Raw genomic sequence first — 6,000 nt, forward strand, 5'->3', positions numbered from 1 at the left:
TTTAAAATTTGACAGTCATTGATTTCTTTTAAAACCTTGTGAAGATCATCTTCCTTATGACTGAAGATTGTAGTGTTGGTGTTCAAGTTTCATCATTCAAAACACAGTTTTCTACAAAAATGTTCTAAGATTATTTAAGCTAATAAATTTCCTGCCAAAATCCCAAAGGTTGATATACTTTTGAAAGCACAAATTTCATAAAATTTAATTTATGAGCTTTGAAATATTTCTTTGAGTAATGTAGAAAAGACTTTAATCCAGAAAGAAATTTATATGCTAAATTAAATGGAAGTGCTTTGTGAGCAAAGGAATACATTTGAATTGTTAGATAAAAGTTCCCTGGAAGCATTTCACAAGACAGAAATGTCCAAACATCCCATCTAACATTTGGCTGTGTTGTATCTGATATCCTGGATTGCTACAGGATCAGAGGCTGAAGAATTATTTCAGAACATATGGAAATTAAAATGTCTCCAGATCCATATGGAAAACATCTCTAAGAGCAGAGCAGAGATTTACAGACTGATGTTACTTCCTGTGTAAAAAGAAAATGCTTTCTACAGGAATTGTCCTTGTCCTGGGTGTTTCCAAAATCTTGTTTCCAAAGTTTTATATTTAGTTGGGAAATTTTTTCTGTGCCTACCGATCATTCATCAGGCTTTCATGGCTGTTACAGCATTTCTATTGACTCTGTGTGTGTGTGTGTGTGTGTGTGTGTGTGTGTGTTCTTCAGTGGAATTAGTTGGGCTGATTTGAATTTATTATGAAAATTATCTTCAAAACATATAATTTGTAATTCCTTCTTCTGCATTATCTTTGAAATGTTTAATCATGTAGAAAGAAACGGTTTACCTAGATCAAATCAACAGCAGACTAAAGGCAGGAGAATATGGAAATGACTGACGAAGGTTCCCTATGCCTCTCATTAAAGGTTATCCTACCACATTAGGGCTTATTTTGTAAGCATGTACATATGTGTGCATGCAAACCTGCTAACACTAAGAAATTCAAAAGTGACTGTTTCATAGCCTTCACTGTGCCCATACAGATGAGTTTACGTGTACAGATAAGCTTGGCACCACAAACCAGCAGGAGTGGTGAGCAAGCAGATCTGCCATCTGAGCTCTCAAGGGAAGAGCATCACAACTCTTCCCTGCAATTCACATACTCGTGGAGCTGATAACTTCAGAGTCCTCACTGAAGGACTGTTCAGGACAGGCAAACACACATGGCACAGTGCTTACACTAATCGATGTATATATGCATGTGAACTCTTTTTTTCCCTAAATGTACAAACACCAGCCAGATCAAGCAATTTATGTTTCCACGAATAATATCAAAACCTGTTGAAAAAATTGGTTAAGGCAACTAGCTATCTTCTGTTCTGAAACACTGTGGTTTAACACCTCTGCAGTAGTTGATTAAAACTCCAGGTTAAATACAAATTTACCTAAAAATCAGCCATCCAGGCAGCTCCCAGGATAATAGAGCTTTAAAAAAATCATTTAAACAAATAACAGGATTCTGTATATGAAACAAAAAAGAGAACAAAAGACTTCAAAAAAACTTTCAAAATCCCTAAACTATGTGACATGAAGGTTACTTCCCTCAGCTCTCAACCTGGAATCACAACGCATCTCAGTCCCAGTGAAAATGTTACTTTTTCTCACCAATTTAAGTGATTGATTTATTGCTGAAGGATAAACTGTAAAATTTAATGACAAATGGATGTGGGGTACAATGCTGAAGCATCACTTATTGCAATCCAAAAAATCCCCCTGAGATGTGGACAGTTGAGTAAACATTCATTGTGTAGCAATATGTTTGCATTTTTCTGCCTTTAGAAGAAAGCAAACAACAAAACCACCACCTAAAAAAATTATTTCCATATGATTCAGGCATGGTACCAATCTCATGAATGAGACTGTCTTGGTGCCTGTCCACACAGCACTGCCGGCTTGCACCGGCAGCAGGAAGCTGTGGGATGGCATTGCTCAGGCAACATTTGCAGGCAAACCTTCAGCCTGGAAAGAGCAACAGCCTTTTTATTGCACCTACACATATTTAAATTGAAAGTGTTGTAATTCTCAGCTTGCGTAGAAGGGAACTACTGAGATTACTGGAGAAGATTGGAGGAGGCACGGAGCTGCAGCAGGGGTTGCTTTCCCACTGTGTTCTGCTTCCGCCCAGCTGTTTGACTAAGAAAAAAAATTGTCACCTTCACTTGCTGATAAATTCAACTTTGTATCTCAGTACCCAGAGAGGGAAAGGAAAGCAGAGTAAATAATTTGGCTGCCAGTCATGCTATTATTTGTGGTATCTGTCTTAAAGCTGAAGAAAAAGCTCCTCTCTGCCTCCAAAATGTTGATGTGTTCAGTAAGAAACAAACACAGCAAATTCACAATTTACAGTATGATTTCTTTTATACTGTCAGCACTTATAAAGTCAGTAACCAGTTTCAAATGCTGACAAAGGTTTATTTTGTCTCAGCTTTTGTACTAAAGAGAATAATACTGCAGTGCGCCTATCTGGCACTTTGCTCTCAGCTTGAATAATGCTTGGTGCCCAAAGGAAAAAAATGCTTAGACGTTTTTCCATCTTAATACACTCCTGTTGCTTTCACTACACATCAGGATGTGACGCATAGTGCTGAGACTACATCTTTATTGCTTGGGACAGCATAGGCTGGAAAGCAACTAAATTGTGCCTGCCCCATGTCCATCTCCCTCTCCCCACCCCAGCAACCCTGAGGACACCTCCAACAGAGCTGCAGACATGCCTAAAGGTGTTGCAGCATCCAGCAAGGGCAGCAGAAACTTGTCTTCAGGTGCTGCTGTTGCAGCACCTGCTTGGTCTCACTGCAATTGCAGCTGTCTACAGAGGGGAGCTTAAAATCAGCATGGATGTGGCCTGTCTGACTTCATGTCAGGAACACAAAGTAAGAAAACTCATCTGATGCAGCCTCGGTGTAATGTAATGCATACAGCTGTGTGGTACCCAGTTAACAGGCATGACAGGGCTTGCTGGGCTGTACAACTGTTGTTACTGTAAAAACACAGCAGTCACACAGGACATCCCACAGCCTGCCACTCCCCATGGCTACCCTTAGCTACTCTATTCCCTTAGCAAGAATGGGGGCATATATGAGGCAAGACTCAACCACTTGTGGGTATTGACAGGTCCATTGAGAAGAAAAATCAAACGCCTCCACTTTATTTCTTGTGACATATGCATCACATTACATCTGGATGTATCAAAATGTGTTATGTCATGTGATGCTTTGTAACCTGGTGGATCTGGAAGTCTGTGTCAGACTGCAGAAGTAGCTTACTCAAGACAGACTTAAAATGAACAAAAGAGAAAAATTAAATAACAGTTTCCAAGCCAGGGGACCCAGCAGAATTTACTGTCTTGTCTATAAAAGCATGTCAGCCAGGACATCTCTGCTCACAGAAACGTGACCTTAGCAAAACCACCAACTATTTTGCCCCCTTTGTATCTAATCTCTACGAAGTGATGAGCTGGTTTATTAAGCAAGGGAGGGAAAAGAAAAACAATCAAACAGAGGTAATCCTTTGTTAATTCAAAAGACTTGGGATATTTGAGGCTTTCTACTGCAAACTGTTTATTTGGTGGCATCGCACAAGTATGAACACATATTTCTGCAGGAGTTAACCCTCCTTATTTTACTCCTGCTACAGTAATGTTAAATTGACGCAGTCAAATATACGCTGTTAAAATATTGATTTTTTGTTTAATTTACTTTACATTATTTGGATTTTAAAACTTGATTTTTAAACATAGCCTGGTGCTTGTTTTTCCATTCAGCATTTTGAAGAGAAAAAGAAGTGTGAATCTTAAAAATATCTACAGGATCCCAGTTTAACCACTGAAGCTCATGTCTTACTGAAAAACTGGGTATGGGAGTACCCAGAACTGTTGCAAAAGGCTGAATTAAATGACAGAAGTAAATAGTAGTATATTCTGGCTGTGTTATATTAGTGACTGTAAATGGTAAAAACATACCCTTTTTTTAAAAGAAAGCCTAATGTATCCTGTATATCATGTATATACTAGAAATATATACTTCTCCCCTCCCCCACCCCCGAACCCCACCCCCACCCCCCACCCCCGCTTTATTTTGTTATGCTTCTAGCAAGAGCTTTTACTTGCTAAATCTCTCCTGTTCGGTGACACTGGAAGCTTTAGAGACTCCTGCATACCATTAGCTCAGCCTCAGTCCTGTGGGCTTCCCACTCTTAGTAGGGAAAAGACACCACAATGCCACAGAGAGAACTTTATAGCCCTGTAATAAAACTTCTGTAGTAGTAGTAGTGTTACAATCAGCCATGATAGTCTGCTAATTCAGGAGAAGCACGGCTTGTTTGCAGGCAAAACCAGTATCTTTTGTTAGACCAACTGAAAATAGCAAGTGAAAACAGACCAGTGTTCAAGCACACAAGCGTGAGATTAAATTGAATGAAAAGAAGGTTCATCTGCCTGCAATTTAGTCCACTTTCATAGAGTTTATACATATCTTTCAGCTGTTCTAATAAGATGTCAAACTTTCAATAAAGATCAAGGTAAAGTGCATACTCTAGTGACTTGAAAAACATTTATAAAATCAGTTGATTAACTTTCCTTTTCAACCAGGCTCTCTTCAGCTCTGTCAGCAGGCAGATTACAGGACTCTGATTCTTTAGGGTGTGGGTGAAACAGCCCTTTTTAACTTTGTAACAAAAGAAACTCTTGCTGTTCTTCGTGTGGAAATGGAAGGCAAGATGTTCCTTTCAGTCCAAAACAAATGATCCCTTTCACTTACAGCTAAACATCAAGAGTTTTACCCTGAAAACCGATCTTTTTTCTGTCTCCATGCAAGTGATAATAGTATGTATAGCACGTAACCGAATGTGTTGTGTTGGACTGTTCATCTCTAAATTAATGCAGGTCAGAATATATGGGTTCTTACTGAATTCTAACCACTATTGGTTTAGTTTTGAAGTAAGATGAAGATACAGAAACAAAGCTGCATGAACTCATGGATTTCTTTTAGCCTATTTCCATGATAGTATTTAAAGAGAATACAGAAGAAAATGTGTTTCTGCTTCTCTTTTTCTGCCTTTAGCAGAAGACGCTGCAAAACAGTAATGATAGTTTTATGTGTGCTTGTGATAAACAGCTAGCGATAAGCTGCGGTCAAGGAAGTGGTTTTCTGTTCCATATAACAACAGGTACAAGTGGTGCTGCTTGAATCAGGCACAGAATTTCTGTAATACTAAGAATGAGAAGTCAAAGTAAGTTCAGAAGCGAGTAACGAGAGTTACACCTTTAACACTGAGAGGCACTTACTTGGCCCTAGCCAAGTGAAGCAAGAGCACAAACATTATTTGCTTGTAGCAATTGTCACCAAAAGCTGTTTCATTCCCAGAATTTAACCATCCTTAGGTTGCGCATGCCTTCCCCTTTCTCAGCATTACCACGTTCTCAGGCTATGCAAATGTAGAACTTCACACTACCTGAAAATTTCACACATGTATTTCCCACCATTTAGCCCCAGCTCATCAATATATGCACATTATCTTTCAACAGGGTTCAGCCCCAACATTTTACTACTTCAAAACTGTCCTAATTTGGCTATGTTTATATAAGCAAAGGGCTTATTTGCACCTCTAACAGCCACAGTAAAACCATAATTTGTACCTTTCAAGTGAGGAAAATTCAGAGGCAAAAAGAGAAAGGTGCTACTGTTCAAAAGCTGTCAAAACAGAAACTTAATCAGGGATATCCATATAAAAGGGAATGTGGGACAGTATGTGATGACAGCTTCTTGTTACAGTGCCTGTGCACAGCATGGGACTTCTGGATCACACTTCTTCTGACACAGCTGATACACAGGCTCTGTTTTCCAGGTGTCTGAGCTAGGTAAAGTAATCTTTTCGTCATCCCACTTCCTCTGTAATGTGATCAATCCATCATTCCTTTTGTTATCTCCTTTTGTGT

The sequence above is a fragment of the Falco biarmicus genome, chromosome 8 (assembly GCF_023638135.1).
Source record: "Falco biarmicus isolate bFalBia1 chromosome 8, bFalBia1.pri, whole genome shotgun sequence".
Classification (NCBI taxonomy): domain Eukaryota; kingdom Metazoa; phylum Chordata; class Aves; order Falconiformes; family Falconidae; genus Falco; species Falco biarmicus.